General features: G+C 40.0%; 1 long non-coding RNA gene across 1 annotated transcript in view; it reads left to right on the top strand.

The window, feature by feature from the left end:
* LOC140187811 (uncharacterized) overlaps nucleotides 1-13,980 on the top strand; it is a 29,805-nt gene extending 15,825 nt beyond the window's left edge. The window contains exon 4 of the long non-coding RNA XR_011883157.1: nucleotides 13,890-13,980. This is a non-coding gene — a long non-coding RNA (uncharacterized lncRNA). The remainder of the gene's footprint in view (nucleotides 1-13,889) is intronic.
* The last annotated feature ends 1,104 nt before the right edge of the window (nucleotides 13,981-15,084 follow it).

Below are 15,084 nucleotides of genomic sequence, written 5' to 3'. Positions count from 1 at the left end.
AAACGTATGCACATACTCTCTTTCTAAACACATTCAGAATACCGCACATGTTTTTAAAACATCACTTAGAACATAGAATAGTACAGCACAATACAGGCCCTTCGGCCCACTATGTTGTGTCGATTCTTAAACCCTGCCTCCCATATAATCCCCCCACCTTAAATTCCTCCATATACCTGTCTAGTGGTCTCTTAAATTTCGCTAGTGTATCTGCCTCCACCACTGACTCAGGCAGTGCATTCCAACCACTCTCTGAGTAAAAAACCTTCCTCTAATATCCCCCTTGAACTTCCCACCCCTTACCTTAAAGCCATGTCCTCTTGTACTGAGCAGTGGTGCCCTGGGGAAGAGGCGCTGGCTGTCCACTCTATCTATTCCTCTTAATATCTTGTATACCTCTATCATGTCTCCTCTCATCATCTTTCTCTCCAAAGAGTAAAGCCCTAGCTCCCTTAATCTCTGATCATAATGCATACTCTCTAAACCAGGTAGCATCCTGGTAAATCTCCTCTGTACCCTTTCCAATGCTTCCACATCCTTCCTATAGTGAGGCAACCAGAACTGGACACAGTACTCCAAGTGTGACCTAACCAGAGTTTTATAGAGCGGCATCATTTTATAATAGCCTCTTGGAATAAGGATATAGATTGCTACATCCATGCACCACCAACTCAAAGTTACTTCAAAATCATTCAGGGAAAAGTATTCAATATCAATATTCCTTCTAAGCCAACTGTACAGTAGTGAAAGAAGTTGTGATTTTTAAAATATTTTTCTTGCTTGCTGTGGATAACGAGAGTACAAAAAATATTTAGCTTCTACTTTATTCACTGTGCATTCTATTTACAAATATTGTACCTCAAGAACAGACTAAGCACAGACAGGATGGAGTCTTTGTTTTTCCTGTGCCTCCTCTCTTCAATTCAGCAGCTGTGTATCTGTTAAATTCCACTCTCTTTGATTACAATGCCATGTGGAATTAAATGGACAGGAGCAAAATTTCTTGACGTAGAACTAGCAAACTTTAAAACATATTCTTATTTTTTTCCTTTGTATGCTTTGTTGAAAATAGAAATGAGGAAGGCCTTTAATTTTAATATTCCTGATATGACCAGCTTCTGTGATGATGGATGTACCTAAACTCAGTGAGATGTATTAAAGCTACTTATGCTGAAATAACTTACATTAGCATCAAATAATAATGTTTTTCTTAAAACTCCCTGCGCCCATTTACAAATTATTTTGTGGGAGATAGTAGAATTAGATTTTTTTAAATTCTATCAAGAAAACCTCAAATTAATCCAAGACTTTGCCGTATGAGATTCAACCCAGAAGTTAAATAACCCCACACCACCTGTTCTCCGCTATGCTTCACCAGTATTCTGTGTAATGAGCTTTTCATGTGTGAATTTTGAAGTGAGCATCAAGGAAATCCCTGTCAATCAAATGAAAGTTGAAGGACTAAAATTAGTGACTTTTTATTATAAAATAGACCTGACAAAAGGAACAAAATAAGTGCTGATCCAAGCAAATAACGGTCGTATGGAAATAGGGTTCAGATCTTGTTTCTAATACTCTTAATAACATTTAGTTGATCCAAAAAATATGATGGAAATCTGCCTTCTCAGTTATGTACCACATACACTGTGGAATAAAGCTTTGTTTTCTTTGTTATCTGCTAGGTGCCATTTTTTTGTCATTCCTGTCCTGATTCCTACCAAAGGGTAAAGTTAAGTGTGGGTGCAAAATTTCTATCAGCCAATGCTTATATCCTTTAGACAATCTTCCTCAATATGGTGGTTATGATCAAGCTAGTAAGGTTGAAAGAGTACAGAGAAAATTTACAAGGATGTTGCTGGGTCTGGAAGACCTGAGTTATGTTGAAAGATTGAATAGGTTAGGACTTTATTCCTTGGAATGAAGAAGACTGAGAGGAGATTTGATAGAGGTATACAAAATTATGAGGGGTATAGACAGGGTAAATGCAAGCAGGCTTTTTCCACTGAGTTTGGGTGGGACTACAACTAGAGGTCATGGGTTAAGGATGAAAGGTGAAAAGTTTAAGAGGAACATGAGGGGAAACCCCTTCACTCAGAGGGCCATGAGTGTGGAATGAGCTGCTAGTGCAAGTGGTGCATGTGAGGTTGATTTTCAACATTTAAGAGAAATGTGTATAGGTATATGGATTGTAATGATATCGAGGGCTCTGGTCTCGGTGCAGCTTGATGGGAGTAGACAGTTTAAGTGGCTTGGCCTGGACAGGATGGGTCGAAAGACCTATTCCTGTGCTATACTTCTCTAAGACTCTACTGCATTACTATTTCCAGCTTGACATTTTTTGATTTGATATACCTTCCTCTGGGAAATGTCCATATTTCCATTTCAAAGTAAATAAGGGACACAACCAGGTACTGGATGAAGAGATTTCTCACTCCTTGTTTGCTTCCAGAATGGAAATCATTTTCCTTGCAGAGGTGAAGAGTTTCCATCCTGGAAGCCAAAAAGCTCTAGATGATTACCATCATTACAGCTTCACTGGTTCTCTCTCCATTTCCAATGATGCCATGCTACTAATTGTGACTTTATCAATGGGGTATTTAACAGGAATTTCTATTTACATGTGCCTATGCTTAAATAGTTCAGTGAATTAGTGATTGTCTAATGGATATAAGAATTAACAGATAGATAATCCAATATTCAATGAATGAATATTTGCATCCAATAACCTGATGATCTACTAGGTCATTAATATTATGCATACTGAAGAAGTAGAGATATGTCTGCAAATTTATTTAAAAAAATGATTGGCATTTTTGTGAAAGTTCAATGCCTATATCTTTTTTGCAACCATAGGATACCATACTATCTTGATTGAGGTCCATGGTATCATCTTTAATACTAATGTACGAACAGAAGACAATCAAAGAATCACTCAGCACTCTGGTTCATTCAATAGTTGAAACTTTCTATCGCTAGGAAGTAAGCTGCTGACTGTCTTGGTCATCTCTCCATTAAACAAACAAAATCACATGCCTCTTATGCACTTCTCTAGCCCAACCTGGCTGGCTACAGACCTACGATAGCATTAATTGATTACATACATACATATAAAATTGAGTTAATGTTAAACATCACATTGCTTCTTGATCAATTTCCAGACAGTTCTGGACCATTGCATTATGTTTCCAGACACCTTATCAACCATCCCTCTAAAGTGAAAAGAGGGACTTTCTTTAGCAGTCTGCATCTGGGGTAGTCACAGGAATGTAGACAAGTCACAAATAGTCTTATATTCAGTCCATAGTTGTACATTTTTAAAATGATATATGTTATAATGATATGCAGTACGACCATGGTCAACTATAACATAAGTGAGAGTTAAATTTCAGTTTATTAAGCAGATTAATGAATGCTCTATTTATAGAGAGATAACAGCATGAAAATAGGCCGTTTAGTTCACTAAATCCTCACTGACCACAATCACCCACTTACTCTAATCCTGTATTAATCCCATTCTTTCTGTCCTCATGTTGTCATCAGCTCCACCAATTCCATCTCTCATCACATCACGTCTTATAGACAATTTACAGTGGATAGTATCTACATTTCTTAGTTTCTTTGTGAGCCTGCTAATTCAGCGATCCTGATTTTATGTAGTTCACAATATCAGTACAAGTTTAAAGGGAAGGGCTTTTACTGGACACTAGGGAGCAGAGCAAGATTTTCTAGTTGACAAACTGCAGAAATATCATATGGATTCCAAATGCTGTTTTGTGGTTTTACTGAATTACATGAGTAGAGAAAAATCATCCTGTTTAGGTCATAATAACGTATGGATATTGGCATCCCAAGAACCTTTGTTAACAAATTTTTGGCAATGTCTTTGGAGACTGTGTTTCTATTTTAAGAAAATATCAACCTTTAGCCTCAGTAAGCAATATTGTACCAATATGCATTTAATGTATTTCAGCCAAAGATACAAACACAGTTATCTTTTTGAAATCCCTTTCATTAATACTCCTAATAACACCAAAAATACATAAGCTAATAATATATCTGTGTCATTTTCACGTTGATCAACTTGATTATGTATATTCGTTGCAAAGTTTTCAAAAAGTTGTTTATACAGCTGTGCAGAAAGAAAACGTACAGCAATTTGTAAACAAACTTCTTTTAAAAAAAATACCGCCCAAACTGAACCCAAGCATTTTGGTATTTCATTGATGAAGTAGAAGTAATCTCTTCCTTTAACCTGAAATTGAGTATTAGCGTAATGGATATTAGCATATCACAATATGAGAGGAGAAGTGTATTTGCCCAGCGCTTTTCACAGTCTAAATCTTAAAGCTCTTTATAGACAATAAAGCATTTTGTAGAGTATTTGTTGTTGTGATGTAGAAAATGTATGGAAAGCTCCCTCAGAATTATGATAATTATCAGATAATTTGTTCCAAGAATTAGTTGAGGTGTAAGTATTGGCCAGGATATTCTGGAGAACGTCCCTGGATTACAGTATCGAAGGCTTATTTGTATGTTCATTGGAGAAGACCCAGATGTACCTCTCCCACCAAACAACAAATTTCATGTAATGTGCAGTAAGTCAGTTATAATAAACCTGATTCTGATATTCATAAGGCTTTGGGTTAAGGTCATATCAGAAATTTGGTGCTTGCAACAAAGCAGCATTCCAGCACTCTCCATCAAAGTACTGTATTAATGAATGTTAGATTTCTGCTTTCAAGATGCCTTGGATGTATTTGAAATTGTGAATATATTGTCAAAACTACAGTGGATTCCGGTTAATTGGTCCATTGGTTAATCAGGGCAACTGCTTAATTTTGGACTACTCTTAAAGGACAAAAACTAATGAGAAAATAGCCAGGATTCCCTTAGTTTATTTGGGACACTATGCCATTCAAATTGGATTGAAGACTATGTCTGAACAGTTTCTAATTAGCAACACAGACAAAATGCTGGAGAAACTCAGCAGGCCAGGTAGCATCTATAGGGGAAAAAGTACAGTTAACATTTCAGGCTGAAACACTTTGGCAAGACTGGAGAAAATACTGAGGAGTAGATTTGAAAGGTGGGGGGAGGGGAGAGAGAAAGGGGAGAGGGAGGGGGTGATAAGTGAAACTTGGAGGGGGAGGGATGAAGCAAAGAGCTAGGAAGTTGATTGGTGGAAGAGACAGAAGGCCATGGAAGAAAGAAGAAAGAAGAGTAAGGAGCACCAGAGGGAGGCAATGGGTGGGCAAGTAGATAACATGAGAGAGGGACAAGGGGATGGGAAATGGTAAAGGGGGTGGGGGCATGACTAGAAATTTGAGAAATCGATATTCATGCCATCAGGTTGGAGGCTACCCAAACGGAATATAAGTTGTCGTTCCTCCAACCTAAGTGTGGATGGACATTTCAGAATGGGAATGGAAAGTGGAATTAAAATGGATGGCCACTGGGAGATCCCACTTGTCCGGCATCCATGGCCTCCTCCCCTGTTGGCATTATGCCACACTTAAGTTGGAGGAACAACACCTTGTATTCTGTTTGGGTAGTCTCCAACCTGATGGCATGAACATTGATTTCTCAAACTTCCAGTAATGCCTCCAACCCCGCACCCCCACCTTTACCATTTCCCATCCCCTCGTCCCTCTCTCATGTTATCTCCTTGCCCACCCATTGGTGCTCCCTCCCCCCCCAATTCTTCTTTCTTCCATGACCTTCTGCCTCTTTCACCAATCAACTTCCTAGCTCTTTGCTTCATCCCTCCCCCTCCAAGTTTCACCTATCGCCTGCTGTTTCTCTCTCCCCTTCCCCACATTTCAAATCTACTCCTCAGCCTTTTCTCTCCAGTCCTGCCAAAAAATTTCGGCCCAAAACATTGACTGTACTTTTTTCCACAGATGCTACCTGGCCTGCTGAGTTCCTCCAGCATTTTGTGTGTGTTGCTCGGATTTCCAGCATCTGCAGATTTTCTGTTGTTTGTGAGTTTCTAACTAGTGTCTGTTGCTTGAACTTGTGTAGCCATTGGACACTACAACATGCATAGAGCAAACAGTTTTTAAATAGCATCATTGGTGTGTGTTTTTGTTCAAAAAGCAGTGATTTTTGTCGCTGATAGTTGGTGAGAAATCAGCAGTAAAACAACGTAGAACTGTTTTGCCCACTGCGGTTTCAAGCATTCAGGCTTCAAGATGCCAGAAGTGGCTGGGAGTAAAAATTAAAATTATTTCACTACTTCAGCAAATTAGGGACTACAAGGAAGTTGAAGGTATCCACAATCATCTTGAATGTTTCAATGAGAATGAAGATTGTCAATTGTCAAAATCATTTGATGCAATTGTCAAAATCATTTGTATGAAGGTACTTCATTATTGGCACTAGGTGCCTGTGCTAATTTTGCTCATTTACAGTCAATCAAAAGAACACAGCAGCATGTTGATCGTCCATCATATCAGACTATAACAATGAAACGTCCAGAAGGGACTTCAAAGTGGAAAAGCTGTTACACTTAAACAGTTCCACTCTTTCAACTATGGAAGTCCGGATATAGTTGTACAAGTAGTCATCACAGACTGGGATCTTCCTTGGTAGCAGTTGATAACCATAACTATTCTGCCTTATCAAGCTCTTCACTCTCCATGAACAAATGCAGAACCTCCTTTTTGGCTGTTGGATTCACTATTGGTCCCATCTGCCCATTCCGCTAGAGCTGACTTCACATGCTAGGACAGACGTGTCCCTGTTTCACTGGGGTATGAGGTCCTCCAGCTAGCCTCACCTCGTTTAGCCTGCCTGTCAAAGCGGTGTACCAAGATGTGGCTATTGTTGCATGCAAACAGCTACCTGAAGCCACAGGTGAGAGCAGAGTGTCTGGTGTGGAATAAAAATGAGTGAACTGCCCCAGTATGGACACAACAGGCCCCTTCACCAGAGTTTCTACCCCTCCTTGGATACCCCATACATGGCGGCGTATGCCTCTGTTGATTAACTATTGGGAATTGTTAATACTACTGCCAATTTCTCCCGTGTAACCCAATGGCCATCGGATTGACTTTGACAGCACAAAACTACTGTTCCATGTCAAAGGCTTTTGGGACCACCTGGTGAAGGAAGCCATTGAAACAAAACTAGAGGAAAGGAATTCTAACAAAGATGAATCTCTCGCTCTAAGTAAGGGCGGGAATTTGATTGTAAACAAGGTGGCATAGTGGAAACCTGATTGGATGAGGATTAACCAATCAGGAGGGCTGGATGCAGGGGTATAAATACCACCAGACTAGACATACCAGGCATTGTCCCTGGTGAAGATGGCAGTTTGTCATTGAAACAGAGGTTAAAATCAATACCTGTACCTGACTGGAAGCCCGAGAAGAATTTATTCATTATATATTATGGAAAGCAATCCTTTTTCCAACACTGAGATCTTCACAGGATGAAAAAGCCAGTATTGTCTTTTGAATGAAGAGTTCTTTGCCTTGTAAAGTTATAAGATTAACCTTATCATTCCAGAAATAAAACCACACAGATAAATAAAGCCTGCTGGATCAGTGCCTTGGAAAAGGTCATATAAACACTAATAAAAAGAGACACAGATGTCTTTGATTTTATCGTTGAGGAAAACTGATGTGATTCATTCAACCACAGCTGAGTAAACAAAGGTTATCGGTGTTAATTGGTGCTCAGTTGTGGATGGTCTGAGAAAATAATATAAAAGTGTGAAGCTGCAGTAACTCTTCCAGAGACTTAAAAAAATTTACAGAACAATGTTTAATCAAAAAATAATAAAACCCAGGAAATTAATGTTCAAGCTATTGAAATATTGTCCTATTGAAATAATTTGGTAGTAAATTACAACCGTTATAATATCATACTAATGATCTTTTTCAATCTTGATGCCAACCATGATAAAAGAAGCAGAAGTCTGAGTTTCAGAAATATTTCATAAAAGTCTTTTTCACACTGAAGCCAACTACAGTAAGCAATAGCAGCTTCTTTGGGTGACAGCATTAGTTAACTTGATATTGCACAACCTGAGGACTGATTAAGCTGACTTTTGCTTAAGAGGTATAGTCATCCTCCATGTTGGCCAGGAATAAGTAGTAATTCCAAAAAAGTGAGATCAACCTGAATCATTAACTCTTTTTCTCTCTCTACAGATGCTGCCTGACCTCTGAGTGTCCCTGAAATTTTGCATCTTTATTCTGGAATTGCAGCGTCTGCTGTTTTGTTCAGTTTCCTTGTTAGATTATGAAGTAAAAATCATTGTCACATTACTAATCACTGCTAATTTGTTTCATTAAGATTAATTATCAGAATCAGAACCAGACTCAGGTTTGACATCACTGGCATATGTTTTGAAATTTGTTGTTTTCGTAGCAGCAGTACGATGCTATACGTAACAAAAATGACAAAGAAGATGAAGTACAATAAGAAGTATACTTTATACTTTATTGTTGCCAAACAATGGGTACTAGAACATACAATCATCACAGTGATATTTGAATATATATATATATTTTTAAAAACTAGATTTTTTTTTAAAGAGGACTTTAAATAATTAGTGCAAAAAGTGGGGGTGGGGGAAAATACTGAGGTAGTGATCATGGAAGCATTGTCCTTTAAGAAATCTGATAGTGGAGGAAAAGATGTAAACACGAGAAATTCTGCAGATGCTGTCGTGCCTTCTTTGTGATTGCATCAATATTTGGGCCCAGGATAGATCCTCAGAGATGTTGACACCCAGGAGCTTGAAACTGCTCACCATTTCCACCATTGATCACATGATGAGGACTGGTGTGTGTTCCCTTGAATTTACCTTCCTGAAGTCCACAATCAATTACTTAGTCTTACTGACATTGAGTTCAAGGTTGTGGTTGCAATATCACTCAACCAGCTGATCTTCCTCACTCCTTGTACGCCTCCTCTTCACCATCTGAGATTCTGACAACAATGGTTGTGTCATCAGCAAGTTTAAAGATAGCACTTGAACTGTGCCTAGCTACTCAGTCGTAGGTGTAGAGAGAGTAGAGCAGGGGGCTGGGTACGCATCCTTGAGGTGTGCCAGTGTTGATTGTCAGCGAGGAGGAGACTGTGGTCTCCCGGTGAGGAAATCAAGGATCTAGTTGCAGAAGGACATACAGAGGCCCAGGTTTTGGAGCTTGTTGATTAGAACTGAGGCTATGATTGTGTTGAATGTTGAGCTGTAGTCTATAAATAGCAGCTTGATGTACTGTACATATTGTTATTGTCCAGGTTATTCAAGGCTGAGTGGCAAGCCAGTGAGATTGCACCTGCTATAGACCTATGGTGGTGATAGGCAAATTGTGGTGGGCCCAGGCCCTTGCTTAGGTAGGGGTTGATCCTACTTTTGACCAACCTCTCTAAGCACTTCGTCACAGTAGACATGGACGTTGAGGCAGCTCACTCTGCTTTTCTTGGGCATTAGTATGATTGTTGCCCTTTTGAAGCAGGTGGGAAACTCCACCTTCAGCAGTGGGAGTTTGATGTCACTGAACACTCCTGTTGGTTGGTGTAGATGCTCAGAGCTCTGGCAGGGCCTGACACCCTTTTGAGGGTTCACCCTCTCGAAACAAGTTCTGACATCGGCCACCTGGTGATCACATGGTCACCAGGTGCCGCAGGGATTCGCACGGATGTAGCTTTATTCTCCCTTTCAAAGCATGCATAAATGGCATTGAGCTCATCTATGAGTGAGGCATCACAGCCATTCACGATGTTAGGTCTCACTTTGTAGGAAGTAACGGCCTGCAAACCCTGCCAGAGCTGACGTGCATCCAATTCCATCTCTAACCTCAATCAGAATTGTTGTCTCGCTCTTAAAATAGCACTCCTTTGCTTTTACCTGGACTTTATATATAGTTCTGGATCATTGCTCTTGAATGCCACAGATCTAGCCCTCAGCAGACTATGAACCTCCTGGTTCATCCATGGCTTTTGGTTTGGATATGTCTGGTATTTTCTCGAAGGCACCCACTCATCCACACAGGTCTTGATAAAGTTGGTGACATCTGTGATGTATTCATTCAGATTCAAAGATGAACCTCTCTGAATATTGTCCAATCCACAGACTCAAAGCAATCCTGTAAGCAATCCTCCACCCTGCCCGACCATGCCTTGGAGGTAACTTCTATACAGAAAGGTAGTGGGTATCTGGAATGAGCTGCCAGAAGAGTGGTCAAAGTGGGTACAATTGCAAAATTTAAGAGGATATGGATAGGCACATGGATGGGAAGGCCTTGGAGGTTATTGGGCCAAACATGAGCAAATGGGCCTAGCAGGGACAATGTTGTGGTCAGCATTGACTAATTGGGCCAAAGGACTTTTGAATACTGTAATAACCTATAATTTTGAATTCAAAACTCAGTGTGGTTTTGTTGCCTTGGTTCTTGTATGATAAAGAGACATCTTGTTATCACCTTCACTCAGAAACGAAGTTTGATAAATTCTTCATCAGGACTATCAAAACCTCCTCGCCATCCTGATGCAGGGTCTTGATGTGAAACGTCAGCCATCCCTCTGCCTCCATGGATGCTGCCTTTCTCCTGCTGAATTCCATCAGCAGTTTCCTTTTTGCTCCAGGTTACAGCATCTATAGTCCCTTGAGTCTCCTGAAATTCTTCAGTTCGTTGAAGTTACATGGAATATCTCCTTTCATCGTTGAGAATGCTCTGGCATTTTGGAATGATGCTAGTGTTCTATCATACTCCTTAAAGAAGAGCATATTCTCACCCCACCCCCCCTCGTACCCCATCCGTTATTTATTTTTATACACACATTCTTTCTCTCACTCTCCTTTTTCTCCCTCTGTCCCTCTGACTATACCCCTTGTCCATCCTCTGGGTTCCCCCCCGCCTTGTCTTTCTCCCTGGGCCTCCTGTCCCATGATCCTCTCATATCCCCTTTGCCAATCACCTGTCCATCTCTTGGCCCCATCCCTCCCCCTCCTGTCTTCTCCTATCATTTTGGATCTCCCCCTCCCCCTCCCACTTTCAAATCTCTTACTAACTCTTCCTTCAGTTAGTCCTGACGAAGGGTCTGGGCCTGAAACGTTGACTGTACCTCTTCCTAGAGATGCTGCCTGGCCTGCTGCGTTCACCAGCAACTTTGATGTGTGTTGCTTGAATTTCCAGCATCTGCAGAATTCCTGTTGTTAGCACATTCTCACAGCTGCTTGGTTTCTCATCATCAACTATAACGCTATACAATTTAAAAGAAATGGATAAAGAGACCAACTCTCAGAATGTTGAAGCAAAATGCCGTGCAATTGAAAATAAATCAATGGGAAATAAAGCAAGTTAATGATCTTGGAGATCAGTCAGAAATATGACCACGTATTTTCTGTCAAGATTTTAGATAGTATTAAATGCAAAGTTCTGGTATGAGATTCACCTGAATAGTAAATGGTATGTTGCCAGTATGATCTATCAATAAGGAAATGATGAAGGCAGTTGGTACAAATGAATTAAATGAGTAAGAAAGTTACCAGGATGGTAAATGAATTTCACCTCTGGAAGTAATGCAAGGACCATTTTTTTTATCTGACAGCATCATTTTTGAGCTCCCTGTTCCAGTCCATGACAGATTGTACTTACTCACAGAATAACGAGATGGTTCTTCTGAGACCACACTGATCAAAGGGTCAATCAAATTCTGACTCCATTCTGTGCTAGGCTAGTTTGCTTCTTCGTTGTTTACTCTGGATACTGCCCAGACATGAGGTTAGGGGATAGAATAAGTGGTGCAGCAGTTAGTGCTGATTCCTGGTGGTGCAGGGACTTCTGTTCAATTCTGAGGTCCGGTGCTCTTAATGTGAATGTGTGTGTGTGTGTGTGTGTGTGTTTCCCCTGGATGCTGCAGTTTCTTCCCACCTTCCAAAGTTGATGCGCACATGTGAGTGACCACAAGCTGGCGGGGATGTGTGACTGTGAATATATTGCAGACTTACTCGGAAATAAGTGAGAAAGAATGGGATACAAGGGATTATTCTGCTATGAGTTAGCATGTATCCAGCAGGCTGAATGGCCTCCTTTTCTCTTGGAGCAAGTAAATGAGACTCCTTTGGACTTTGACAGCTTACATCTAATGACTAATGACCTTATTCTCTTGTTAGATGATGTGGAGGTGGAATGTGAGTGTTGGAGGCAGCACAGATTGTGGGAGGAGGCAGGGGTGAACTTCACCAGTAAGGATTTATAGGGATCTATGTGATAGACTTTGCCGAGAAGTGATATTCGTCAGGGTAATATTCACCAGTACAGTCCTCATTCAGATCTATGACTTTAAACATGGTCTCATACACTTGCCTAGATTTCTCTCAGAGTAAATGTCAAGTTTCTAGCCTCATTTCCAGATTACCACTGATCTCTTTTGCAACCTCCAGTTTGCTGCTTGATTCAGGAGGTCACTCAAGTTCCCTCGTTCCACAGGATCAGGCTGACCGACCCCAATGACTTTCTAGCATTGCAGTGTTTCCCTAAGTGCAGGCACTCGCAGAATGTTCAGATGTAGGATCTTCGCTCTTGGCTTAGCTCTCCCAAGAAGCCTCCTGCCAGCAGCACCTGGTTGATGTCTTGGATAGCTTCTGTATCCCTTGGATCTACGGTACCTCTGTCCAGAGATGGTCTCCTCCAATAAAAGCACCAAGACCCTATCCGAAACAAGAGAAAATCTGGGGATGCTGGAAATCCAAGCAACGCACACACAAAATTCTGGAGGAACTCAACAGGCCAGGCAGCATCTAGGAAAAGAGTACAGTCAACATTTTGGGCAGGACCTTCTCAGTGAAGGTGGCAGTACATTATGCCCTCTCACCTTTGCCTCTTCTCACTGCCATTCTCCATACATAGTCATAGTCATACTTTATTGATCCCGGGGGAAATTGGTTTTCGTTACAGTTGCCCATAAGTAATTGAATAGTAATAAAACCCTAAATAATTAAATAGTAATATGTAAATTATGCCAGGAAATAAGTCCAGGACCAGCCTATTGGCTCAGGGTGTCTGACCCTCCAAGGGAGGAGTTGTAAAGTTTGATGGCCACAGGCAGGAATGATTTCCTATGATGCTCAGTGTTGCATCTCGGTGGAATGAGTCTCTGGCTGAATGTACTCCTGTGCCCAACCAGTCCATTATGTAGTGGGTGGGAGACATTTTCTAAGATGGCATGCAACTTGGACAGCATCCTCTTTTCAGACGCCACTGTCAAGTTGTTGCAGGTTGTAGCTGTGGTTTCACTGTAGTGGGCTCATCTCTTTAAAGACTGCATCCTGAGGTCCACAACCCTTTAGTCATAGTCATACTTTATTGATCCCGAGGGAAATTGGCTTAAGTTACAACTGAACAGCTGGACATTAGAGCCATATGACATTACTTTCAGTAACATGAGCTGAGCTTGAGAAACCTTGTCAAAAATCTTTAATGTTCTTATTATACCCAATCAGAACTTTATTGGCACTTCAGAAAACAGTGTTAGCTTTCCATGCAATGCTAATGTGCTTCAAAGGCCACAAAAGTTCTAACAGAATCTTTATTGGCAGTTACTTAATTTGAAATGTTTCTGCTCTATATTGCTGAACACAATTGCTTCTTAATGATGAGACTTGGACATCATTTGAACAAATACGCAAGACAAGCTTTTCACTCTATCATGGTACATGTGACAACAATAAACCAAACCAAACAATTTTTCATAAGATCTTTAATAACAGCTCATAGGCTCTGCTGCTCCCAGTTTAGAAAGAATTGCAGTGAGATTTTAGACAGTCATTCTAATTATATTGCTATTCAAAAAAGGCGACAGTACGTTTCATGAATTGATCATGAAGAGAATAATATTTTTCAGAGAAGTGTATTTCATTTATTTTCTTCCAGACTAACCAGCAGAGCAGCAGTATGGTTTCTTCTGGAATAAGCTTTTCTCAAAATTCAATACGGTTTGAACTTCCTGTCGATCTTTGGCTTCTCAAAGGTAAGTTGGTCAATGATTAGCATTTAATGAAATGCTTCAACTATCAATTTCATTATTAGAAATGACTTGTCAAAAACACAACTGGACATAGGGAGAGATACAAAACTGTCATGCTAGCATTTTCAGACAAATATACCACCTCCCACACCTCTAGTTTATTGGGTTTGAGTGTAACCTATGAAACAAAATTTTATTTAAAATTCATAAACCAAGAACAGCATGATTCTAGTTTTATTCAGTCTCAACTCTTTTCATTACTTTGGAGCTTGTTTTTTTTTGGAATAAAAGAGAAAAAAATTAATTTTCTCTATACGTAGACAAGTTCTTATGCCATCTTGCACAATGCCAACAAACCAGTACCAAATAGGAACACAATACCATGAATTGTGGAGTAAGATCACATGATTTGAATTTTGATGCTAAAGTGAAAGCTGAGGACAGTTCCTCCCCCCCCCCCCCCTACAGGCCAGACACTAGAAACATGGATCATTCAACACTTAGGAACTTCACTGAAACCAGCCGGGATTAATTTGGTGCAACTTCTGGAAAAGACCAAGGCTCTCTCAGATATGACTCCTTGATGTTTGATGGGTTAGAATAAATGGTGTTAATGGGTGAGGGATGGTGGTGGGAGTTTGCAGTGAAGAATGGCAGAAGACCATGTTTGGTTTTTCAAGAAAGTATGATAATCCTATTTATGAAAAATGTAAGGCAAGTAAAGATAATGAACATAATCATTTTCCTTTTATAACAGTACACTTAAATTTCATTTGTACAATACCATTTCAGTTTAAGACCTCCCATTTGCTACTCTGTTTTACAGACTTGTCACCTACACAGTATTTAAGCACCTATTGTAGGTGTGATGATGATCTGAGTACGTTGTATAAAGCAGTCTTTACTCAGAAAGACAAGGATAAGGATGGACTCGTTAACTTGAAGGTAGGAGAACCGATGCTTCTTTATCACCATATCCGTATGAATTAACAAATATTAAGAAGAAATCCTTCATTCCTGTCAACATTAGCAATCTTATTAATACTAGTTTTCTTGGAGATTTATCTATTTTTTAAACATTTAAAAGCCGCATTCCATCCA

The sequence above is a fragment of the Mobula birostris genome, chromosome 25, assembly GCF_030028105.1.
Source record: "Mobula birostris isolate sMobBir1 chromosome 25, sMobBir1.hap1, whole genome shotgun sequence".
NCBI lineage: Eukaryota > Metazoa > Chordata > Chondrichthyes > Myliobatiformes > Myliobatidae > Mobula > Mobula birostris.
Note: the sequence above shows the minus strand (reverse complement) of the source record. Positions and strands in the feature narration are given on the sequence as shown.